A 27,054-nucleotide genomic window follows, 5' to 3' on the forward strand; every position below is an offset into this window, starting at 1 on the left:
TTCTCTGTGAGCGTAAGGTGTGTGAAAATGTGACAATGGCTCAAAGAAACCCCTAACTAACTTTATATAATAATCTCTTGCTACTTTACTCAGGTACTCAATTATGGGGATATATGCAAATACAACATCATGATTGGAATAAAAGTAGTGAATATACTCCTGGCCATAAAATCTGGTCATTAATAAACTACATGAAATTCCATACGTAAGAGGCATGCTATGATATGTCACTCCTTCTTTTACTGAGGTAGGTATTTGTGTGCACACATAACAATCTTTCGCATCCATTGTCTAAACATACTCATTCAGTAAGCGATAGAAAACGTTGGAGGAGAGATCTTTCTTATCGTGTAAATATTTCTCGTCTTGTTCGAGTTTCTGCTGAGGAGTTAATTCAGTAGTAGGTTTAGAAGTAGAAGCATCATTTTGTCGCGTGGGCTCTCATTATCCTAAATGAGACTACTGGATTTCTAGGCAGCAGGATCGTTCACGGTGTGAGGGACTGAGTCGGACCCACTTGGAAAGACCTCTGTCACCCTAAACCCGGTTTTGCTCCGGCTAACTAGCAGTGCCTCATTTCTCCAACAGGGAAGAGATGATTAGACAGCCGAGCGAATGACATCTTTGGAACTTCTCAGGGAAGTCGTGGTCACTCAGATCCAAACCAACTCTCTCATTTACAATATGATCTCATATACAAATGACAAAGGCAGTGTAAGTTTTATATAATGTTTTAATAAAACAACTGCATTTTAGATATTAAGGCGTGAGCTTCAATAACCAGAACCATACAACACAGTAGGATTGAAATAGTCACGAGGAGAGTGAAACATAAGAATAACGCTATCATGGTGTTTAACAATTTCTACTCTCTCTCAGCTAGTTCTATTTCGAGCACAGCATGTTAAGCTACTAACTTGCCTTTCTGAATCCCTGGGGAGACATCAGCCCTCATACCTGAGCAAAGGCCTGTGATCTGGTTCAGCATCTGCAACGAGGCAGTCAGCGTCTAGTTGTCGTTGTAGTTTGACGGGAGCGCCAATATGGGATCTTGTCGCGGTGGGACAGCCATTGCGGAAGAACAGCAGCAACAGTAAAACCCCAACCAACAAAGCCAGAGTAATCGGGAATCCCCCAAAAATGCTTCAGAAAATAGAGTGAATAGCCGAAGGTATTAAACCGAATATGGAAGAGAAGGTGTGAGCAAAACCAACACCGACGGCTTTAAAAAAATGTGCAATTCCAGCAGTGCTGGACGCATTAAATATACGTCCCACAAGTTCACCAAAGTGACTCAGAAAGTTAGTATTCAAAAGGGACTGTATTTCGGCCGATGACCTTGCCACGTGAAGTGCGTAGGTCTCGCTAGCAGATGTAAGGGCCACATGCTTTTGAAACAATAGAGCCTTTAGTCGACTCAACTTGTCGAAATTTACCTTGGAAGTAGCAATATGAGGCCAGATGTCCGCTACCTCCCTAATTTGAGTGGGGGGAAACAACACATTCCCGCAGCACGTAACGGCCTTGGTGACAACGACCACGTAAACTATTCCGGCACGCATGCCACAACAGGGTTCACTGTTAAGAAGGACGTAACTGCCGTTTGAAAGCACCTGGAAAGTGTTTTTAATTACTGTGACTGGAACTCCCTTAAGATAACAAGCTAAGTTAGCAATCAAGGCATTACATGCCCGTGCAAGGACAGCTGTTTACAAACCATGGAATGGCCGACAGAAGTTTCGCATTCGCTACCGCTAAAAAAAACCTCCCTCAAACCATTAATACATCTGTATAGAAAGGGAAGCTCCCACACCTCATGTATGTAACTGTCTCCCAACCGTTCATATCTATCCACTGGAATGTGCTTTAAACAAGAAGTAAATTGCAAAGTGGAGATAGGCAAATTAATAACCCCATGAATCAACCACTCAGCTGACGGAATCTCAGCAACAGTAAAAGGCAATTTTTCCAACTTTTCAATATTTAACATAACATATGTCGCTTCCTTCTTAGCCATCAGCTGTTGTTGACGAGTCAAATTAAAGGAAATAAATATCTCCCTGGCACGAATGTGCTGCCACGGAACGCGACCTGCCTTCAAGGTCTGTAGAGTCCAACCCAGCTGCATGATGGACTGCGTTTGACTCTGCCCATGATATAAAGAAGACATATCCGATTTAATAATGTCTATAGCAGAGGAAACGATGTTGTCTATTGTGTAAACACGGTCTGAAAGGGTATGCATCCCATTATCCACAACAGACAAAGCCTGTATCAAATTGTCCTGATCAATCTGTCTCAACCGGGCCGCTGCCTCCTGTTGTGAAAGTTTCCAAATCTCATTATATACTTCATATAGAAAACGTTTCTTCTGCGGCATTCTTGGTCCTGACAAAAATTCTTGTAAGTCAGTATCATTAGACAGTAACGTGAGATGTGTCTTAACTGCATCCAGCGTGGATGACTTCAACCATTGCTGACAAAGCTTTCCCACGCTGTATGTAGTAATGATATCAGCATGCTCTGGTGATATGTAGCGAGGGTCTGCCCTACTAGTCCTGAACCCCCCCGAAGAGGTGACAAAACGCTGATGACACCCATTAGTGTCTATGGGCCATAATAACCATCCGCCCGGATGTATCAATGAAGTGTTAAGCGTACCATTCTGGACCCAGTGTGTAAGCTCACTAAACGTGGCATTAATATATCGCTGCCAATTGTTCAATTTGGAAGGGACAGGTATACTAGGCAAATTCAAATCTCCAATCGTTGCTAAGCCCATACAGCTAGTCTGTTGCACAGTGTCATTGAGGAAAATCATTTGGACAGGAATAATACACGCCCTAAATAAAGTGTCCCTGCCCCGCATTTGCCAATTTTTCGTTCCCCAGACACTTTTCAAGTCAACAGCTTTGGACCAGTATTCATACCCCTCAACCGAAAGTTTAGATACAAACAAATTTGAATACAGTAATTTAGTGTCGGTCAATAACATTTGCTTATTAGCATGCGGAGTAACTTTAAAATAGTAAGACTTAGCATTCTGTTGATTATGCCCAGAAAAATATGCAAATTTATCATAATACGTTTTAGAGCTCCCCTGTGGAGGAGTCGGGCAATGTTCCCATTGCATATATTCAAATATCGACTTAGGGCTACTAGCTTTATGAATAAAGTGGTGTCCATAATAATTGTAGCAAAACATGTCACCATTATTATCTCTAAACAGGTAAGCATCTTCATCGCCATAGACAGTATAATATTGCAACTCTGCCAACATAGAATCTACTGTCTTCACATCCCAATCATCAGATACAATGCCTGGTATAACGATATCATTCATTGATAACTTGAGAACATACAGTATTTGAATCAATTCAGTGGGACCATATATATCAAACATCACTCTATCCCACACAATCCCATCCGGAATTGGCACTGCAGAAATGTTCACAAAGGACAAGTCTCTTCGAACCATATGAGACGAAAAATGTGGTTTCAACACCGTCTCCACGTGTTCAATGTCAGATCGTTCAGGAAGAAAATGACCATGTATTAACAAAAAAAAGGTAACCACAAATCCCAACCACAAGAAAAGAGTCATTACAGTCATAAAAAGCCACAGATAGTTCCAAGGAAAAACAAAATATGTGTGTTTAAGCCAATACAGCAGCTTACGTGGACCCCGGGCTGAAGATAAAGAGGACGAGGAGTCCGACTCGGTATCGTCAGTGTTGTTGAAGCAGCCAGAGGCAGTTGTCGCAAAAGGTGCAACCGTAAACAAAGAAGCAGATGGTGGTTCTCGCCTTGGCACGCTATAAACCACATTCTCTATAATGTCAGTAGAACGTACAGCAATCTGATCAAAAGATTCTAAGGTATTCGCTGTCTGTGGAACAATCGCAAGATCATCTTCCACCCTCCCCAAGCTCAGAGAGGAAATAGCGTCGGTGCAAATCACCTGCAGCGGGACTTCTTCCCCAGTAGTGAGAGGGATTCCGGAACTACTGGGTGTCCCTCTTGGTCTGCTGTGCAGAATCAGCCACATGTTGTAAGTTGACATTATCAATGGAAACAAAGCGATTTCCTTTGGCTCCGTGCAGCAGCGGTAAAATTACAGTTCTCGTGCCGCTAATCCCTAACACAGGGACAGGCACCCGATAAGAAGGACCAAATTCTTTCTTCACTGCGACCTTTTCACGCACAAGATCCCCAACCCTGGGAATCCAACCAGTAGGCGTTACTGGCTCATCCTTAATTCCTGTGGAAGCAGCACTTGCAGAAGAGTTATCTTCACGGAATTGTTGTAAATCCTGCAAAACAGTGACACGATCATTTATGTCAAAGGGCGTATCCGCTGTCTCCACACCAGGACCATCTAGATCAGGAACATACATTTGTGTTCCAAACAGGCACTCATTTGAAGTAAGACCCCCCAGGGACCTTTTAGGCAAGTTATTAAGTGCTCTCTGTACTCCATACAGGTGGGCTAGCCAACTACGACCCGTACCTATAATTCTGGCCGTTAAGGATTGTTTTAAATCACGATTTAAACGCTCCACGACAGAATTTTCCTCGGGATGAAATGGAGACGAGAACTGGAGCAGGACCCCCAACGATGCCATGGTTTCCCTGAATGCCTTAGAGGCAAAAGCAGGGCCCTGGTCCGAATGAAAAGCCGCAACTGCAAATGTATCGACAAAGATGCACAAATCCGAGCGCTGTGGCCAGACCCACACAAACCTGGAGCACGAATCTACAGCAACCAATATATATTTGTATGCACTATCTGGCGTCAGTGGGCCACAATGATCCAAGTACACACACTGTAAAGGTTTATTTGAAATCAGAAGGGGCGTCTGCTGTGGGCGTCTAGCCGTTGAAACTTTAATTTGTTGACAGACGTCACAACAAAGGACATACTGCTTTGTCTCTTTATGGAGACCAGGCCACCAATAACGAGCCTGTAAGAGTGAAATCGTGGCAGCCACACCAGCATGTGCAGATGACGCCCCTGTAGTGCTTTCCTCTTATTTAGTTTCTAAGCACTAACATAACACAACAGAAATGCACTTCTGAGGTCAAAGAAGACTTTTATTGTTGTTTTATTCTTCCCCAACGACAATGTTTATGAATGAATGACGAATTAGTAGCTTTCAAGTCCGCGTTAATCAAACAAAATATATCAGTTTGCAATATACACAGCAGGTTATATTTATAAGATATTGAATGCAAAGCAAAACAAATACTTCACCGTGTAGGAACTATTTACAGCTACATCTTTCTAAGGTCTGCAAGCTGATGACCCCTGTCAGCCGCGAGAAAGAGTGTCATCTACCCACACGGGATGCTGGCAGCTGGCGCCAAGCTCCAGCACGAGGTCCGGCAGATTCGAATCTCACTCTCTGCAGCCTGTTACATTAGTTACAAAGGTGTGCCCCCTCCTCTCAGACCTGGGAAACTGAGCAAGCCTTTTGGAGACTGGCCAGGTCTCCAAGACTACTCCTGTTCCCAAGCTCAAGGGAAGAGAAACGACGCCCATGTACTCTCTCTTATCAGGTCTAGTCTACTGTGAGAGCAAAACATCTTGGTTCATCTGGTGCAAAAACACAGCTTGGAAAAATACAGCTTAGATTCTCAACTGCCATGTCTAACTCCACGTTAAAGGCAATGGGCAGCTAACCTAAATATCAAATGCAATGTCATGTTAAAGGCAATAGGCAGCTAACCTAAATATCAAATGCAATGTCTTGTGTCATGTCAAAGCCAATAGGCATCTAAGCTGAATACAAAATGCAATGTCTTATATCATGTCAAAGCCCATAGGCAGCTGAGCTGAATATAAAATGCAATGTATAATATCATGTCAAAGCCAATAGGCAGCGGACCTGAATACAAAATGCAATATATAATATCATGTCAAAGCCAATAGGCAGTTAAGCTGAATATCATGTCAAAGCCAATAGGCAGTTAAGCTGAATACAAAATGCAATATATAATATCATGTCAAAGCCAATAGGCAGTTAAGCTGAATATCATGTCAAAGCCAATAGGCAGCTAAATTGAATACATCATGTCAAAGTCAATAGGCATGCAATGTCAAAGCCAATAGGCGGCTAGACTGGATACAGCATGTCAAAGCCAATAGGCAGAATACAGAATGTAATGGCTAATGCAATGTCAAAGCCCATAGACGGCTAAACTGAATACAGAAAGTAATGGCTAATGCCATGTCAAAGCCAATAGGCGGCTCAACTGAACAAAACATACCATGTGCTACTGGTGAACATTGAGCAACTAATATGCGCAGTGGTGAAACACAAAGTCATTGGTCAAAACAAACTTTATCAAATGGCAGGACATTCCGCCCTTTGACCAATGATTTTTTGTTTCACATATCTCATATTTCAAACAAAAAAAAAAAAAAAAAAAAAAAAACATCAGCACAAAAAAAAACATTATGATCAAAGCAATCCCTGTAAAGCAATAGAAGTGAATTAACACATTGATCTCATAACCTTTCACATCAGATACATCTACATAGAAAAGACTGGGCAATTTTTTTTGTTTTTTTTTTTCTGAATGAGTCTCTAATTCAACAGTGTTAGCAATTTGATGTGGCATGAGTTCTGCTCATGTAAAGGTGCACGGTCCACCTGAAAGGTTTTCTGGAAGGTAAGCAAAAGTCAGAGTTCCATACGAGAGGGAAAAAAAAAAAAAAAAACACAGCAAACAAGTTGAACTTGAACTGAAGGCGCAGTTTGCGCAAAATGGATCCATGGTGCTGGCACTTTACTCAGCCAGGTTCAGGTTGGGGATTCGGTCCCTTCCCCGACCCCACACGCACACACCGGAAGGGGGACCACACAGCGCACTCAGGGACAGTGGCGAAACGTGGTAGGATCTGCAAAAGAAACAAGTATGACTTTTCTTGCAAATAACATTTTTCATTTAAACTGCACCCTTTCTCTTTCTTTCCCTGTTTTATTATCAGGACGTTTTTGGGGCCCTTTGTTATATTTTCTGCAGGTTCTGGAGGGTCACTTGGGGCGTCAGCCCACACATCAGCACTGAGGTTTTTATCTGCTGCACCACAGCTTCCCTTTTCTTGCACTGTCAGAAGGGCTGGGGCAGACTCCTTCTTTACCAAACCTCCATTCACTGCATTTTTGCCAAGTTGGGCCATTCTGTCTCCAATTTGTATGAATAAATCAGATTCTTTTCTAGGTATCAGCATAATTTCGATTTTTCCTTGGTAATTTGCAACAATCACTCTCCCTAAAACCTGATCAATTTGCCATTTCTGTTCTGGTAACTTTCCTCTCCCCAACTGCTCTGTGACTGCTTGCATGACAGATTGCTTTTGTGCGTGCTGCACAGTTTTTATCAAATCTAGGGGAATGTGCATCTCTCTCATCTCTGCCCACCTGTAAGTGGCCTTTTCACATTTCTGGGGCACCCACATAGCCATCCCCACTAAGGCAGAATTCTGGGTGAACACTTCTCTCTCTGCATTTTTCTCATTAACATCTGCAAGGTAATTGAACCAGTTAGGTGCTAAAACATTATCAAAGAACCAAAAATCAGCATAAAAATGACACATCTCACGTAGCTCTTGCTTTAAAATCTGACACACATTATACAACGCTGTTCCTTCTACTGTGCCAGAAAGCAACATTTCAGTCAATGAATCATTAGTAAAACAAACATGCTTTTTATCTTCAGTAGACACGAATTCAAATGGTGCACACAATTTCATTGATAATTCTTTTACCTGTGGTACTCTAGCCCTGTCTTGCAAGTACCAGATCCATTGTATGATTCTAGCTAGGGGCACTATTTTCTTTCCTTGTTCTTGATTTAAATATACATAAGTATTTCCTTCTTGCACTGCGCAGAAACCTAAAGTCTGCATTATTTCATTTGCCAAATCACAAGCGCGCAGCTGCATATTATTTTTCACAGTGACCATGTACAAAAGTGTTAGGATTTCTCTCAAATGAGGGCTATTCTTTTTCCAAAAATCAAACAAGCTAATGAAACTCGGGGTGTCTTGCTCTAAAATCTTTCGTTTTACTTGTGCATTTTGCAACGGTAACTCGTAAACCTCTCTCCTCCGTGTTATCAGTTAAGGAATGCATTTTGGCTGCCAAAAACCCTGGCTCACACGGAAACTCAGTGCAGCTCGGAGCTGTCTTAACCCCCTCATTACTGGAATGGGACAAGAAAGATTCTTCAAAAACAGCCCTTTTATAACTTTCAGTCTTATTTTGAATTATTGTATCCTGGCTAATTTGCTCACGTAAATTCCTATTTTCATGTTCCAACTTCCTACATTTCTCCTGCATTTCTCTGTAAGCAGATAAAGGTATCCAGACCTTTCTGTCATCATTACTTCCAAAAGACACGTTTTCTACATATATACAACAGGAATTATTTCTCCAAACAACATCAGGCATTTTAGCTACACATGCATTTTCTTCTGTAATTCCCCAAACAGAAAACAATTCACAGTTTTTCTTATCACCATCAGGCAGTTCATCAACACATGTATTCTCAGACATGGTCTGCCGTGCTACTGTGATTCTCCAAACAGAAAACAATTTCTGTAATTCTCCAAACAACAAAAAAACAATTACACTTTTAAAGTGTGCACTTAGAAATCTACTAACTCGTCAAACCCCTTCTTAATCACCTCTTAATGACCGACCCCACGACTCCAGGTACCAATTGTAGTGCTTTCCTCTTATTTAGTTTCTAAGCACTAACATAACACAACAGAAATGCACTTCTGAGGTCAAAGAAGACTTTTATTGTTGTTTTATTCTTCCCCAACCACAATGTTTATGAATGAATGACGAATTAGTAGCTTTCAAGTCCGCGTTAATCAAACAAAATATATCAGTTTGCAATATACACAGCAGGTTATATTTATAAGATATTGAATGCAAAGCAAAACAAATACTTCACCGTGTAGGAACTATTTACAGCTACATCTTTCTAAGGTCTGCAAGCTGATGACCCCTGTCAGCCGCGAGAAAGAGTGTCATCTACCCACACGGGATGCTGGCAGCTGGCGCCAAGCTCCAGCACGAGGTCCGGCAGATTCGAATCTCACTCTCTGCAGCCTGTTACATTCGTTACAAAGGTGTGCCCCCTCCTCTCAGACCTGGGAAACTGAGCAAGCCTTTTGGAGACTGGCCAGGTCTCCAAGACTACTCCTGTTCCCAAGCTCAAGGGAAGAGAAACGACGCCCATGTACTCTCTCTTATCAGGTCTAGTCTACTGTGAGAGCAAAACATCTTGGTTCATCTGGTGCAAAAACACAGCTTGGAAAAATACAGCTTAGATTCTCAACTGCCATGTCTAACTCCACGTTAAAGGCAATGGGCAGCTAACCTAAATATCAAATGCAATGTCATGTTAAAGGCAATAGGCAGCTAACCTAAATATCAAATGCAATGTCTTGTGTCATGTCAAAGCCAATAGGCATCTAAGCTGAATACAAAATGCAATGTCTTATATCATGTCAAAGCCCATAGGCAGCTGAGCTGAATATAAAATGCAATGTATAATATCATGTCAAAGCCAATAGGCAGCGGAGCTGAATACAAAATGCAATATATAATATCATGTCAAAGCCAATAGGCAGTTAAGCTGAATATCATGTCAAAGCCAATAGGCAGTTAAGCTGAATACAAAATGCAATATATAATATCATGTCAAAGCCAATAGGCAGTTAAGCTGAATATCATGTCAAAGCCAATAGGCAGCTAAATTGAATACATCATGTCAAAGTCAATAGGCATGCAATGTCAAAGCCAATAGGCGGCTAGACTGGATACAGCATGTCAAAGCCAATAGGCAGAATACAGAATGTAATGGCTAATGCAATGTCAAAGCCCATAGACGGCTAAACTGAATACAGAAAGTAATGGCTAATGCCATGTCAAAGCCAATAGGCGGCTCAACTGAACAAAACATACCATGTGCTACTGGTGAACATTGAGCAACTAATATGCGCAGTGGTGAAACACAAAGTCATTGGTCAAAACAAACTTTATCAAATGGCAGGACAGCCCCCTCATGTGCTGCAGATATTAATCGAGGTCTCTCAACTTTATTGGGCACTTCACGTACACCAACACCTGGGATTTTAACCACAGATCTCAGCATACCACCCATGCAGTACCTATATTTAGAAGGGAATCCTTTAGGAAATGGCGTGCCATCAGCCGTAGCTTTTATGGCAGCCGAAATCTCTGTGTCTGATTTGGAACTCGAACAAGTCACTGCGGCCACAGTGGCAACCGCCACTGCCGATTTTGCGGCTTCATCAGCCAAAGTATTTCCAGCAACGTGTATTCCAACACGCTGGTGTCCAAGTGTATGTACAACATGGACCTTAGGAAGCGTTTCTTTCAGATTCCCAACCTTCCCCCACAGCAATTTGTGTTTAATGGTGTTGCCTTTGGAATCTCTGAACCCATTCAACCTCCAGTAGTGCAAATATTTATTGAAAGACTGAACACAGTAGTAGGAGTCACAGACCAGCAAGGTAAGTATCGCCGGATCCGCGTGTTCTAAGGCTAACAATAGAGCTTTGAGCTCAGCCAACTGTGCTGTACAATCTCCCAAGGTCTGTGTATAAGTATGTCGGGGGCAGAACACTTCCCCCTCCACAGTGCCGCTCACCACCGCACATGCAGCAGAATACTGTTGTTTAGTCCCAACCGCTGGCTGCGCAGAGCCATCTGTATACATGACCACCTGGTACCGGTCAATAGGCAACATGCCAGCGGGAACTGGGTACTCCATTTCATATTGAAAAAATTCTTGAATCTGCAGTTTAGGGTCAAATATGTAATCTACATCAGTGGCTGTCAAAGACGCCCATTGTATGCATCGCGGGTGTAAAGCTTTCGAATTAGGAACAAAGGCTTTTGTAACAGCCTCTAAGGCTGGAACCGGGGAAACAACAATGATGCGTTGGCCCTGGGCAAGAGGTCTTTCTTTAATCACAGCCATCTGTACAGCAGTGAGTATTTTCTCAGTTTGTGCAAATCGTTGTTCTGCAGCAGAAAACAAGTGGGACCTGTATGCTATCGGGACTGTCTCACCCTCATTAAAGTTGACATATGTAAACCCAACGGCACCAGGTATTACCCTGATGACCAGATGCGTTTTATTGTCCCGAGTGTGTAAATGTTTAACTGCTAAGAGATCAGTTTGTAGATCTCGAAGAATATGTGTATGCTCAATTGTCCAAAATCTACTCTAAAAATTAGGGCGAATCAACTCGTATAAGGGTTTTATTCGTGAAGCATAATCAGGAATGTAAGTTCTGCCAAAAATCAGAAACCCCAATAATGACTGGAGCTTCCGAACCGTATTAGGAGGCTGCAATTGAGCACATTTCTCCAAAAAATGTGGCGCTAAGCTCTTGCCCTCATTCGACAACTCATATCCCAGGAAAATGATGCTGAGGAAGGCAATCTTTGATTTTTAAAAATTAAACTTGTAGCCAATTTCAGCAAACCCCACAACAATGCGTTCTACACGCCTTAGATGTTGCAGTAGCTCATCGTCCGTCAAATATATATCATCAACATATGATAATGCTTAAGGGTCCAACTCGTGCAGAATTTCAGTTACACGAGCCGAAAATAGTCCTGGGCTATTCTTATACCCCTGAGGCAGACGACAAAACTTTTTTTGAGAGCCAAACGCACTAAAACTGGTATAGTCCCGACTTTCGGTCGCTATATTTTGGCAGAAGAATCCATTCGAGATATCTAATGTTGTTTTGTATTTCTTACGCACAATATTATTCATAAGCGCTGCGCTGTGTGAATTTTGTATTGCATATGTGAGTGCATGTCCATTTAAGTGTCTGTAATCCACCACTATCCTATATGAATGGTCTTTATATAATAATCTCTTGCTACTTTACTCAGGTACTCAATTATGGGGATATATGCAAATACAACATCATGATTGGAATAAAAGTAGTGAATATACTCCTGGCCATAAAATCTGGTCATTAATAAACTACATGAAATTCCATACGTAAGAGGTATGCTATGATATGTCACTCCTTCTTTTACTGAGGTAGGTATTTGTGTGCACACATAACAATCTTTCGCATCCATTGTCTCAACATACTCATTCAGCAAGCAATAGAAAACGTTGGAGGAGAGCTCTTTCTTATCGTGTAAATATTTCTCGTCTTGTTCGAGTTTCTGCTGAGGAGTTAATTCAGTAGTAGGTTTAGAAGTAGAAGCATCATTTTGTCGCGTGGGCTCTCATTATCCTAAATGAGACTACTGGATTTCTAGGCAGCAGGATCGTTCACGGTGTGAGGGACTGAGTCGGACCCACTTGGAAAGACCTCTGTCACCCTAAACCCGGTTTTGCTCCGGCTAACTAGCAGTGCCTCATTTCTCCAACAGGGAAGAGATGATTAGGCAGCCGAGCGAATGACATCTTTGGAACTTCTCAGGGAAGTCGTGGTCACTCAGATCCAAACCAACTCTCTCATTTACAATATGATCTCATATACAAATGACAAAGGCAGTGTAAGTTTTATATAATGTTTTAATAAAACAACTGCATTTTAGATATTAAGGCGTGAGCTTCAATAACCAGAACCATACAACACAGTAGGATTGAAATAGTCACGAGGAGAGTGAAACATAAGAATAACGCTATCATGGTGTTTAACAATTTCTACTCTCTCTCAGCTAGTTCTATTTCGAGCACAGCATGTTAAGCTACTAACTTGCCTTTCTGAAATCCCTGGGGAGACATCAGCCCTCATACATGAGCAAAGGCCTGTGATCTGGTTCAGCATCTGCAACGAGGCAGTCAGCGTCTAGTTGTCGTTGTAGTTTGACGGGAGCGCCAATATGGGATCTTGTCGCGGTGGGACAGCCATTGCGGAAGAACAGCAGCAACAGTAAAACCCCAACCAACAAAGCCAGAGTAATCGGGAATCCCCCAAAAATGCTTCAGAAAATAGAGTGAATAGCCGAAGGTATTAAACCGAATATGGAAGAGAAGGTGTGAGCAAAACCAACACCGACGGCTTTAAAAAAATTTGCAATTCCAGCAGTGCTGGACGCATTAAATATACGTCCCACAAGTTCACCAAAGTGACTCAGAAAGTTAGTATTCAAAAGGGACTGTATTTCCGCCGATGACCTTGCCACGTGAAGTGCGTAGGTCTCGCTAGCAGATGTAAGGGCCACATGCTTTTGAAACAATAGAGCCTTTAGTCGACTCAACTTGTCGAAATTTACCTTGGAAGTAGCAATATGAGGCCAGATGTCCGCTACCTCCCTAATTTGAGTGGGGGGAAACAACACATTCCCGCAGCACGTAACGGCCTTGGTGACAACGACCACGTAAACTATTCCGGCACACATGCCACAACAGGGTTCACTGTTAAGAAGGACGTAACTGCCGTTTGAAAGCACCTGGAAAGTGTTTTTAATTACTGTGACTGGAACTCCCTTAAGATAACAAGCTAAGTTAGCAATCAAGGCATTACATGCCCGTGCAAGGACAGCTGTTTACAAACCATGGACTGGCCGACAGAAGTTTCGCATTCGCTACCGCTAAAAAAAAACTCCCTCAAACCATTAATACATCTGTATAGAAAGGGAAGCTCCCACACCTCATGTATGTAAGTGTCTCCCAACCGTTCATATCTATCCACTGGAATGTGCTTTAAACAAGAAGTAAATTGCAAAGTGGAGATAGGCAAATTAATAACCCCATGAATCAACCACTCAGCTGACGGAATCTCAGCAACAGTAAAAGGCAATTTTTCCAACTTTTCAATATTTACCATAACATATGTCGCTTCCTTCTTAGCCATCAGCTGTTGTTGACGAGTCAAATTAAAGGAAATAAATATCTCCCTGGCACGAATGTGCTGCCACGGAACGCGACCTGCCTTCAAGGTCTGTAGAGTCCAACCCAGCTGCATGATGGACTGCGTTTGACTCTGCCCATGATATAAAGAAGACATATCCGATTTAATAATGTCTATAGCAGAGGAAACAATGTTGTCTATTGTGTAAACACGGTCTGAAAGGGTATGCATCCCATTATCCACAACAGACAAAGCCTGTATCAAATTGTCCTGATCAATCTGTCTCAACCGGGCCGCTGCCTCCTGTTGTGAAAGTTTCCAAATCTCATTATATACTTCATATAGAAAACGTTTCTTCTGCGGCATTCTTGGTCCTGACAAAAATTCTTGTAAGTCAGTATCATTAGACAGTAACGTGAGATGTGTCTTAACTGCATCCAGCGTGGATGACTTCAACCATTGCTGACAAAGCTTTCCCACGGTGTATGTAGTAATGATATCAGCATGCTCTGGTGATATGTAGCGAGGGTCTGCCCTACTAGTCCTGAACCCCCCCGAAGAGGTGACAAAACGCTGATGACACCCATTAGTGTCTATGGGCCATAATAACCACCCGCCCGGATGTATCAATGAAGTGTTAAGCGTACCATTCTGGACCCAGTGTGTAAGCTCACTAAACGTGGCATTAATATATCGCTGCCAATTGTTCAATTTGGAAGGGACAGGTATACTAGGCAAATTCAAATCTCCAATCGTTGCTAAGCCCATACAGCTAGTCTGTTGCACAGTGTCATTGAGGAAAATCATTTGGACAGGAATAATACACGCCCTAAATAAAGTGTCCCTGCCCCGCATTTGCCAATTTTTCGTTCCCCAGACACTTTTCAAGTCAACAGCTTTGGACCAGTATTCATACCCCTCAACCGAAAGTTTAGATACAAACAAATTTGAATACAGTAATTTAGTGTCGGTCAATAACATTTGCTTATTAGCATGCGGAGTAACTTTAAAATAGTAAGACTTAGCATTCTGTTGATTATGCCCAGAAAAATATGCAAATTTATCATAATACGTTTTAGAGCTCCCCTGTGGAGGAGTCGGGCAATGTTCCCATTGCATATATTCAAATATCGACTTAGGGCTACTAGCTTTATGAATAAAGTGGTGTCCATAATAATTGTAGCAAAACATGTCACCATTATTATCTCTAAACAGGTAAGCATCTTCATCGCCATAGACAGTATAATATTGCAACTCTGCCAACATAGAATCTACTGTCTTCACATCCCAATCATCAGATACAATGCCTGGTATAACGATATCATTCATTGATAACTTGAGAACATACAGTATTTGAATCAATTCAGTGGGACCATATATATCAAACATCACTCTATCCCACACAATCCCATCCGGAATTGGCACTGCAGAAATGTTCACAAAGGACAAGTCTCTTCGAACCATATGAGACGAAAAATGTGGTTTCAACACCGTCTCCACGTGTTCAATGTCAGATCGTTCAGGAAGAAAATGACCATGTATTAACAAAAAAAAGGTAACCACAAATCCCAACCACAAGAAAAGAGTCATTACAGTCATAAAAAGCCACAGATAGTTCCAAGGAAAAACAAAATATGTGTGTTTAAGCCAATACAGCAGCTTACGTGGACCCCGGGCTGAAGATAAAGAGGACGAGGAGTCCGACTCGGTATCGTCAGTGTTGTTGAAGCAGCCAGAGGCAGTTGTCGCAAAAGGTGCAACCGTAAACAAAGAAGCAGATGGTGGTTCTCGCCTTGGCACGCTATAAACCACATTCTCTATAATGTCAGTAGAACGTACAGCAATCTGATCAAAAGATTCTAAGGTATTCGCTGTCTGTGGAACAATCGCAAGATCATCTTCCACCCTCCCCAAGCTCAGAGAGGAAATAGCGTTGGTGCAAATCACCTGCAGCGGGACTTCTTCCCCAGTAGTGAGAGGGATTCCGGAACTACTGGGTGTCCCTCTTGGTCTGCTGTGCAGAATCGGCCACATGTTGTAAGTTGACATTATCAATGGAAACAAAGCGATTTCCTTTGGCTCCGTGCAGCAGCGGTAAAATTATAGTTCTCGTGCCGCTAATCCCTAACACAGGGACAGGCACCCGATAAGAAGGACCAAATTCTTTCTTCACTGCGACCTTTTCACGCACAAGATCCCCAACCCTGGGAATCCAACCAGTAGGCGTTACTGGCTCATCCTTAATTCCTGTGGAGGCAGCACTTGCAGAAGAGTTATCTTCACGGAATTGTTGTAAATCCTGCAAAACAGTGACACGATCATTTATGTCAAAGGGCGTATCCGCTGTCTCCACACCAGGACCATCTAGATCAGGAACATACATTTGTGTTCCAAACAGGCACTCATTTGAAGTAAGACCCCCCAGGGACCTTTTAGGCAAGTTATTAAGTGCTCTCTGTACTCCATACAGGTGGGCTAGCCAACTACGACCCGTACCTATAATTCTGGCCGTTAAGGATTGCTTTAAATCACGATTTAAACGCTCCACGACAGAATTTTCCTCGGGATGAAATGGAGACGAGAACTGGAGCTGGACCCCCAACGAAGCCATGGTTTCCCTGAATGCCTTAGAGGCAAAAGCAGGGCCCTGGTCCGAATGAAAAGCCGCAACTGCAAATGTATCGACAAAGATGCACAAATCTTTAATAACAGTCCGAGCCTCAGCCGAGCGCTGTGGCCAGACCCACACAAACCTGGAGCACGAATCTACAGCAACCAATATATATTTGTATGCACTATCTGGCGTCAGTGGGCCACAATGATCCAAGTACACACACTGTAAAGGTTTATTTGAAATCAGAAGGGGCGTCTGCTGTGGGCGTCTAGCCGTTGAAACTTTAATTTGTTGACAGACGTCACAACAAAGGACATACTGCTTTGTCTCTTTATGGAGACCAGGCCACCAATAACGAGCCTGTAAGAGTGAAATCGTGGCAGCCACACCAGCATGTGCAGATGCCGCCCCCTCATGTGCTGCAGATATTAATCGAGGTCTCTCAACTTTATTGGGCACTTCACGTACACCAACACCTGGGATTTTAACCACAGATCTCAGCATACCACCCATGCAGTACCTATATTTAGAAGGGAATCCTTTAGGAAATGGCGTGCCATCAGCCGTAGCTTTTATGGCAGCCGAAATCTCTGTGTCTGGTTTGGAACTCGAACGAGTCACTGTGCCCACAGTGGCAACCGCCACTGCCGATTTTGCGGCTTCATCAGCCAAAGTATTTCCAGCAACGTGTATTCCAACACGCTGGTGTCCAAGTGTATGTACAACATGGACCTTAGGAAGCGTTTCTTTCAGATTCGCAACCTTCCCCCACAGCAATTTGTGTTTAATGGTGTTGCCTTTGGAATCTCTGAACCCATTCAACCTCCAGTAGTGCAAATATTTATTGAAAGACTGAACACAGTAGTAGGAGTCACAGACCAGCAAGGTAAGTATCGCCGGATCCGCGTGTTCTAAGGCTAACAATAGAGCTTTGAGCTCAGCCAACTGTGCTGTACAATCTCCCAAGGTCTGTGTATAAGTATATCGGGGGCAGAACACTTCCCCCTCCACAGTGCCGCTCACCACCGCACATGCAGCAGAATACTGTTGTTTAGTCCCAACCGCTGGCTGCGCAGAGCCATCTGTATACATGACCACCTGGTACCGGTCAATAGGCAACATGCCAGCGGGAACTGGGTACTCCATTTCATATTGAAGAAATTCTTGAATCTGCAGTTTAGGGTCAAATATGTAATCTACATCAGTGGCTGTCAAAGACGCCCATTGTATCCATCGCGGGTGTAAAGCTTTCGAATTAGGAACAAAGGTTTTGTAACAGCCTCTAAGGCTGGAACCGGGGAAACGACAATGATGCGTTGGCCCTGGGCAAGAGGTCTTTCTTTAATCACAGCCATCTGTACAGCAGTGAGTATTTTCTCAGTTTGTGCAAATCGTTGTTCTGCAGCAGAAAACAAGTGGGACCTGTATGCTATCGGGACTGTCTCACCCTCATTAAAGTTGACATATGTAAACCCAACGGCACCAGGTATTACCCTGATGACCAGATGCGTTTTATTGTCCAGAGTGTGTAAATGTTTAACTGCTAAGAGATCAGTTTGTAGATCTCGAAGAATATGTGTATGCTCAATTGTCCAAAATCTACTCTAAAAATTAGGGCGAATCAACTCGTATAAGGGTTTTATTCGTGAAGCATAATCAGGAATGTAAGTTCTGCCAAAAATCAGAAACCCCAATAATGACTGGAGCTTCCGAACCGTATTAGGAGGCTGCAATTGAGCACATTTGTCCAAAAAATGTGGCGCTAAGCTCTTGCCCTCATTCGACAACTCATATCCCAGGAAAATGATGCTGAGGAAGGCAATCTTTGATTTTTTTAAATTAAACTTGTAGCCAATTTCAGCAAACCCCACAACAATGCGTTCTACACGCCTTAGATGTTGCAGTAGCTCATCGTCCGTCAAATATATATCATCAACATATGATAATGCTTAAGGGTCCAACTCGTGCAGAATTTCAGTTACACGAGCCGAAAATAGTCCTGGGCTATTCTTATACCCCTGAGGCAGACGACAAAACTTTTTTTGAGAGCCAAACGCACTAAAACTGGTATAGTCCCGACTTTCGGTCGCTATATTTTGGCAGAAGAATCCATTCGAGATATCTAATGTTGTTTTGTATTTCTTGCGCACAATATTATTCATAAGCGCTGCGCTGTGTGAATTTTGTATTGCATATGTGAGTGCATGTCCATTTAATGTCTGTAATCCACCACTATCCTATATGAATGGTCCGGTTTAGCAACTGGAAATAAGGGATTATTCATCGGCGAGACACAGGGTTTAATTACTCCATGGTACTCCAATTGTGTAAGAATTTTCCTTACCGATGCCCTTGACCTCAAACTCTATAGGATACTGCGGCTGCGGCTGAGGTTCGCCTTTTATCGGAATTACATGATAAGGTGATTGTCTATCCCACCCCACATGATTTCTATATAGGGCGGGGGCCTGTGCCAGAGCCCATGATTTACTATAGGACTCCGCGAGTTCTCCCAGAACAAGTGGTGAGAATGAAGGTGTAATAACCTCCTCCCCAACTGGACAGTCGCGAACAAAGTCAGGTGGCCAATCGTGTTCGGCCAGCAGAACGTCATACAATTTTACCACATGGTCCCAAAAGATGGTGTTTACAGTGCGGTCAATGTCCCCTTCTAATTGTAAAGTTACTTTATATACTCTATCGGGATCAGAGACACGCATATCTGCTGTTTTGACCTGGATGAAGTCATCAGTTGCTTTCACCTCCAGATGCTCTAGAAGATTCCGGCGAACTATTGTGACCTCTGCTGCGCTGTCTAACAGTGCTAACGCCCATGTCTTGTTCTTCAAGAGAACTCTCTTCTTGAGCGGCATGTCTAACTGAGACTGCCGCCACCTTCTTCTTTTTAAATTGCTGTTTCTGTTGGAGCGGTTTCTCTTCCTGTTTAATAGAAACCTCCGTTGAGCGTTGTGATTCCTGTCTCGGTTTCACGTACTCAGTTCTCCGCTCTGATCGCCCACCTCTCTCACTTCTTTTGTCCGAGGAGTCCTGAAAGGAACAAGATTGGCGTGTATCAGTATATTGATATCTATCAGGTGTTTTCAAATTATCCCTATTCCTGAGATTATACCTGTTCTGCGGGGTCTCCGGTTGCGAAGACTGCCCCCGTCTTTCTTAGGTGTCTGTTGTTTTTTCTCCCAGCGCTTCTTAGTACCCTCAGGCTGCTATTGTTTAGCAATATCTTTATTATTCTTACCCTGTAATTGGGGTTTTTGCGGTCTAGCCCCAAGGCTATCAAGACCGATACTTGAATGTGTTTCCGCTATTATTCTCGGCAGTTCCCGCTCCTGATTAAGTTGCGGTACGTCTCGAAGACGCATACGCACGGCCAGCGCCACTGCCTCTCCTTTGAGATTACTCAAAATAATAGACGAAACTGCGGCAAAATTGCCCATGAGCTGCATCCCCAAATCTAAGGCCGGGGCAGCCCCATATTCATCTTGAATTTGTTTAAGCACTTCCGGTAGATTAGCCAATGTTGGTGTACCGTGTGCTGTAGTGTAGAGCGCGGCAAACACTGTGCCCCAGGTATTACAATGGTCCACAGTAGGAACCATTCCATACGGCAAACACATCGTCAATATTCTATGTTTATCCTGAGGTCCCGTATGGGGAAATACTGCTTCTAGCGTATTAATTTTCTGCGCCAGCCAAAATGGAGTTTCCTCACGTTTAGCCGGTGCCTTACCCATAACGGAGTCTACAGTGGCCGGATTGATACCCGGAACCACTGCTTGTGGGTGCGCCGGACCAGCATGCGCTGCATTAGTATTTAAAGTCTGCATGACAAACTGAACCAGTCTTCTATATGTAGTAGCTAAGTCTATATATAAACGGCGAACGTCAGCCACTGCCAAGTTAGCAACCGCAGGATATGGTGTGTATGTAGCCAATAAAGGCCAGGTCAGACCATCATTACTCAGTGGACCTAACCTAACTTGTGCTACTGTGTGTGGGAGGGCGCCATCAAGCCAATTATGGTGTTCTTGATAAGATAAAGGTATCTCTAAGTATGCATAAGCCCTTTATTGTCCAGGGACGTTCGCAACAGTGTAGTCATGAAAAGTGTTTGTACCCCCATCAACTGCTGGAAATATGACCCAAGAATAAAAAAGTTCTGTTCTATAGGCTGCATGGGCGTCCACCACAAAAGTGACCGGACCCCCCTGGATCGTCAGACCATGTGCTATCAGATGTCCTGTGAGCGGTTGGCGCATATTAAGCGCTATATTCACTACTTGAGGATTCGCCATTTGAAAAAATAGCACCAGGGCAGAGAAGGCACACCAATAACGGGGTTTTCCTTTCAAAGTTCAAGCTTGAACAACCGACCACTAAGTTATAGGATGCACCTAACCCGTGGTGGCAGAAATCCTCAGCCTCACGGACGTCTCCGCTTACGGAACCGAGGAGTCAATAGATATATGAGACCGAGAGAGTCAGCCGGACCCAAAAATTAGAGCCAGACCAATCGTTGGCGGCGCCATGTCGCATGGGCTCTCATTATCCTAAATGAGACTACTGGATTTCTAGGCAGCAGGATCGTTCACGGTGTGGGGGACTGAGTCGGACCCACTTGGAAAGACCTCTGTCACCCTAAAACCGGTTTTGCTCCGGCTAACTAGCAGTGCCTCATTTCTCCAACAGGGAAGAGATGATTAGGCACCCGAGCGAATTACATCTTTGAAACTTCACAGGGAAGTCGTGGTCACTCAGATCCAAACCAACTCTCTCATTTACAATATGATCTCATATACAAATGACAAAGGCAGTGTAAGTTTTATATAATGTTTTAATAAAACGACTGCATTTTAGATATTAAGGCGTGAGCCGCAATAACCAGAACCATACAACACAGTAGGATTGAAATAGTCACGAGGAGAGTGAAACATAAGAATAACGCTATCATGGGGTTTAACAATTTCTACTCTCTCTCAGCTAGTTCTATTTCGAGCACAGCATGTTAAGCTACTAACTTGCCTTTCTGAATCCCTGGGGAGACATCAGCCCTCATACCTGAGCAAAGGCCTGTGATCTGGTTCAGCATCTGCAACAAGGCGGTCAGCGTCTAGTTGTGGTTCCCTGGTCGGAATCTCCCTCTTGCATGTATTGGGACAAGGAAGTGTTTTTATAACTAACATGTCAGCGTGATCACAAAATGTCCCTATGCAGGAATGCCAAAGACTAAACACCTACCACGTCTATCGGCAATGTACCAGACTGTATCCTTGACTGAAGCACAGAGTGAACAAGAATCTGTTATTGAGAACTCCAGTGCTGAAGTAGGCTAAACAGTGTGATATAAAAAAATAAAACAAGACCGTAGAACTGGTTATTTGAAAAATAACAGTACGAAGCCGAAAAAAAGCATTTAGAGCAAAGTGCACAGAGGGTCTAAGCTGCAAGCAAAGGAATAAAATACATCCAGGGCAAAATGCACAAAGGCCTAAAGCCTGAAGCTAATGCGCAAAGGATACGGAAAACTGACCACACTACAATTTGCGTCTCTCTCATTCTTCCCATGCATTCCAAGAACTATTGCTATAATTACTAGTACACATGCAGTTATTAGACATATACACATGTATTTACAACACTTCATTTTATTTCCCTTTGTAGTGTAGCCTGTCATGATCTATATAGAATCAGAAAGTTGATGACACTTTATCAAATTAGGTTTGCAGATATATATAAAGCTGAACGAGTTCAATGTTCACACAGTTTTCTTTAGCAGCTTAGTCTCTTATCGGTTTTAGCAGCTTTGTCTCAAAATTGGTTTCAAAGTCAATCAGGTTGTCAATGTCTTATTCGGTAATGTTCATGGAATTTTACTTTTCAGGTACCAAAGTGACGTTCTGCTTCTTCGTTCTCAAGACTGAGAGATAGGAATTCGTCTGACCAATCGTTAGTGGCTATGTATGCCCACTCTGGACCAGAATATCTTCTGCTCAGTATTCTTTTCCTTTTCAATTTTGCATCTCCTTTTGATTCTCTCTTGCTGGTGCTTTGTTCCTTGGCTGGGTCTTTCCCTTCACTTGGTGTTGTTATTGCGACAGACACTTAATTTCTCTTTCAACTTTGGCCGTTCACTTTCGTTTAATATTTCTTTAGTCCTTAATTTCACTGGCGATATGCTTTGTCTCCGTTTTGCACTGTTTTCAACTGATGGACCTGCAACCGGTTCTGGAAGAAGTTGAACGATTTCACTCTGTTCCGTTTTGTCTTCTCCCCCTAGGAGGTCAATCAGGTTTTCCTTTTCTTTGCCTGTATTGTCTGCTTCTGGGAAAGCTCTCCTCTGATCAGGCTCTCCTGCTCCTTCACCTGTCGCAGGCTCTTTGTAACCTTCGGTATCTTCGTCACTTCCTGAGGCTTCTCCTTGGTCCTTCTGAAATGGATCAGCGGCTTCTTCCTCAGAAAATATTTCCCCTTCCTCTATTTCTGTTTGTTCGCCTCCAGGTTCTCTTTGTCCTGTCTCGGTGCCTGTTACTCTTTTGTCAGTCGCCGGTGATTTCAGCGTTTCAACTTCCTTTTCTGTGGGGCACGTCACCCTTTTCGTGTGACTGGCGTGAATCTAGTTGGGAACTCCCGCACATTTCACAGCGGTTGTAGTTGTCAGAATCACTTGGAAAGGTCCTTTCCAACAGGGTTCCAGACACGACTTCCTCACGTGTTTCTTTACCACGACCCAGTCACCTGCTTTCAGGGCGTGTCCTGGATCTTGGATCGGTGGCAAGGTGGTTGCCTCCAGCTGGTGAGAAAAAGAGCGGACCACATCAGCTAGACCTTTGCAGTAGTCCAATACCATATCATCGGTAATATTTACAAGTGCATTTGCAGGGACTGCTGGGAGTCTCATGGCTCTGCCCATGAGAATCTCATGTGGTGACAGTCCAGTTTTTCTTATTGACATTAACACCAAGGGCAATGCGTCAGGCCATTTCAAGTTTGTTGATGCACATATTTTCGCCATCCTCGACTTCAATGTGCCATTAATTTGCTCTACTAGTCCTGATGCTTCCCCTGATGCTTCCCCTGATTCTAAAGAGTTCGGGAATCCGAAACGTGGTATTAGTTCTCTCAGGAGTAGTTTTGCAACTGTGAGACTGTCATTTCTGCGTGTAGGGTATGCTTTCGATCCAATGACTAAAAATACACACAATCACCAACACATACTTCAAGCCTGCATGCGTAGGCATCTCAATGAAATCCATGTGCATCCTGCTGAATGGCCCACCTGCTCTTCCAATGTGGCTCAAACTTACTACTGTTCCCTTCCCTGCGTTCAGTTGACGCAGCGATGGCAAACTGCTTCAGCAACTTCAGCAACTTGACGGAATTTAGGATTGAACCAATCAATTTTGAATAGCCTAATCATGGCACCCCTTCCAAGATGGGCTTGTCCATGATACAGTCTGGCCAATTGCATTAAAAGACTGTCTGGTAGAACCAATCTCCCTTCACTTGAAACCCACAAATCATCTGGTTTCTTTATGCATTGTAGTTTGCTCCATGAGAGTTTCTCATCCTTACTGACATTATTTTGTAGGAATTTCAATTCTTCAATTGTATCTACAACCTTTAGGGCAAAGGCTTCACTTGGTTCAAGTTCTGGCTCATTTATTAAGTTCCATTTGTCTCTGAGCAATATACAGTTCAATGCGCAAAACCTTGCGACTTGATCTGCATATCCGTTTCCCAAAGAAACAAAGTCTTGTGATTTCGAGTGTGCACTGCATTTTACCACTGCTACTTCCCCTGGTAACTGGATGGCGTGTAACAATTCTCTTATTCTTTCACCATTCTTCACTGGTGATCCTGAAGAGGTCATGAAGCCTCTCTGTGACCACAGTTGTCCAAAATCATGCACTATTCCAAATCCGTACTGACTGTCAGTGTAAATGGTGACTTTCATTAATGCGGAAAGTTGGCAAGCTCTAGTGAGGGCTACTAATTCTGCTACCTGTGCAGAATAAACTCCCTGAAGCCAAGATGCTTCCAGAACACCTGTTATTGTACATACAGCAATTCTTTCAATGCTTTCAATATTCCTAGTACATCTCTTGAACATGAACCATCAACAAAAATAATTTGATAATTTCTTCCAATCGGGTGTCTTTGATATCAGGTCTTGGTTTTGTACAAAATTCAGTCACCTGAAGACAGTTTTGCTTGATGTCTTCAGTGTTCTCAATTTCGACATTTTCACTGGGAAACAAGGTTGCTGGATTCAACGTAGTGCACCTTTACAGCTGCACATTGGGAGATCCCAAAATTATTGTCTCGTACCTTGTAAGCCTAGCACCGGTCATGTGCTGTGTTCGGGAACGTGTCAAAAGGATTTCGACTGAGTGAGGGACCATAACTGTTAAAGGATGTCCCATCACTATTCCTTCACTCTGATTTAGGCTCATACCAACTGCTGCTACAGCATGGAGGCATCCTGGCAAGGCTGCTGCGACTGGATCCAAAGTAGCTGAAAAATATGCTACTGGTCTGTTTACGCCACCATGGGCTTGAGTCAAGACGGACAAGGAACATGCATCACGTTCATGACAAAACAATGTGAAAGGCTTTGTGTAATCAGGCATACCTAAAGCTGGAGCTCTGCACATGCATTCTTTTAATTCAATAAAAGCATCCATCTCATCTCTTTTCAGCACTATTTCATCCAGCGCATCTTTTTGGGTCAGTTTCAATAAAGGTTTTTCTAGAGCCGAGAAATTGGGAATCCATTGGTGACAGTAGCTCACCATTCCCAAAAACTTTCTCACGTCCCTCCTCGTTTTGGGTGGACTCATTTGAAGTACACGTGTTATTCTTTCTTTCATGATTCTTCTCGACCCTTTCTCTATTTGGTGACCCAAATATTTCACTTTCTTCTGGCAAAATTGCAATTTCGAAGGGGACACTATGGGGGTTATTCTAACTTTGGAGGTGTGTTAATCCGTCCCAAAAGTGACGGTAAAGTGACGGATATACCACCAGCCGTATTACGAGTTCCATAGGATATAATGGACTCGTAATACGGCTGGTGGTAAATCCGTCACTTTTCCGTCACTTTTGGGACGGATTAACACCTCCTCCAAAGTTAGAATAACCCCCTATGTGTCCATTTCTTCCCAAATGGTTCAACAGAGCAATAATGTCAACCACACAGTCATTTTCTGTCTTGGATGCGATCAGTAAATGGTCAATATACTGTACTAAGGTTAATTCAAATGGTAATTCCAATGATTCCAAATCTTTCTTTAGAATCTGATTGAAAATTGATGGTGACTCCGAAAACCCTTGAGGAATTCGAACCCAACTGTAGACTCTGTCCAGGAATTTGAAACAAAAGAAAAATTGGCTGTCCTCATGAAGAGGCACAGAAAAGAACGCTTGTGACAAGTCGATGACTGAGAACCATTCTGCATCACATGGAATTTGAAACATTAGCACAGCTGGATTTGGCACCATTATCACAGCTGGATTTGGCACCACGGGACAGCATTTGACTATTATGTCATTTATTTTTCTCAAATCCTGAACAATTCAGACTTTTCCACTCTGTTTTATTAATCCCATGATTGGTGGATTACATGGACTACTGAGTACTTCTTTCAGTACTCCCTGTTTCACAAACTCGTCTATGAGTTGGGCAACTTTCATGAGAGTGTCTTGCGACATGTGGTATTGTGGTGTCTGGGGAAAATTTACATTGGATTTTACAGTCACTTTTACTGGTTCTACTCCTTTGACCAATCCTACCTCTTTCCCTGTCATATCCCACACTTCTTTTTCAACTGTTTCCTGTAACTCAGCAGGAATATCTGCTTCAGTGAGCATCGGATAAAGAGTAATCAAGGGATACTCTTCATCGACAGTTTCCACTTCGTCCCCTCCTAAACTGTCCTCTTCTTCCTCATCACTGTTTCTCTGTATTTTAATTCCATCATTTGAGCACATAATTGAGCACCCCAATTTGCACAATAAATCTCTCCCCAATAGGGATATCGGACTTGAGTCACACACCACAAATTTATGTGACCCCTGATAGTTGCCAATTCTGACTTGCACTGGATCTGTGATTGGGTTTGTCAGATACCTATTTGCTACTCCCACTACTACTTGAACTGTTCTCCCTGAAAGTGGCAAATTTGGTACTTCGATGCTTCTGACTGTAGAGCGTATAGCTCCGGTGTCAACCAAGAACAAAACGCGGTGACCCATAACTCTTCCTTCCACATACGGCCATTTTGATCAACTTCTAGAGATGCTGCAAGGATACAATTTACATCCTCATCTGAACTTTCACTCTCCCATACATTGTTTATTCCATTCTCACTGTGTAATGGGAATTGGTGTACTGTGTCATTTTGATTCATTCCTTGACCCGTGACCTGTTGAGGAAGCATTACTTGTTGCTGATTCATTGGTGCTAAGGGTATTTGCATTTGCTGATTAGGTACCATAGGAAACTGCTGTTGCATTGACTGCAACTGTGCCATCTGTACACAGG

The 27,054-nt window shown here is 43.0% G+C and overlaps 1 long non-coding RNA gene across 1 annotated transcript; it reads right to left on the minus strand.

The window, feature by feature from the left end:
• Nucleotides 1-5,121: 5,121 nt before the first annotated feature.
• LOC138262133 (uncharacterized) lies at nucleotides 5,122-10,068 on the minus strand. The gene is made up of 3 exons (XR_011199202.1): nucleotides 8,971-10,068; nucleotides 7,428-7,530; nucleotides 5,122-6,904 (listed from the first exon to the last, which is right to left on the minus strand). It is a non-coding gene; the product is annotated as an uncharacterized lncRNA (long non-coding RNA).
• Between the last annotated feature and the right edge of the window lie 16,986 nt (nucleotides 10,069-27,054).

This window comes from Pleurodeles waltl, chromosome 10 (assembly GCF_031143425.1).
Source record: "Pleurodeles waltl isolate 20211129_DDA chromosome 10, aPleWal1.hap1.20221129, whole genome shotgun sequence".
NCBI lineage: Eukaryota > Metazoa > Chordata > Amphibia > Caudata > Salamandridae > Pleurodeles > Pleurodeles waltl.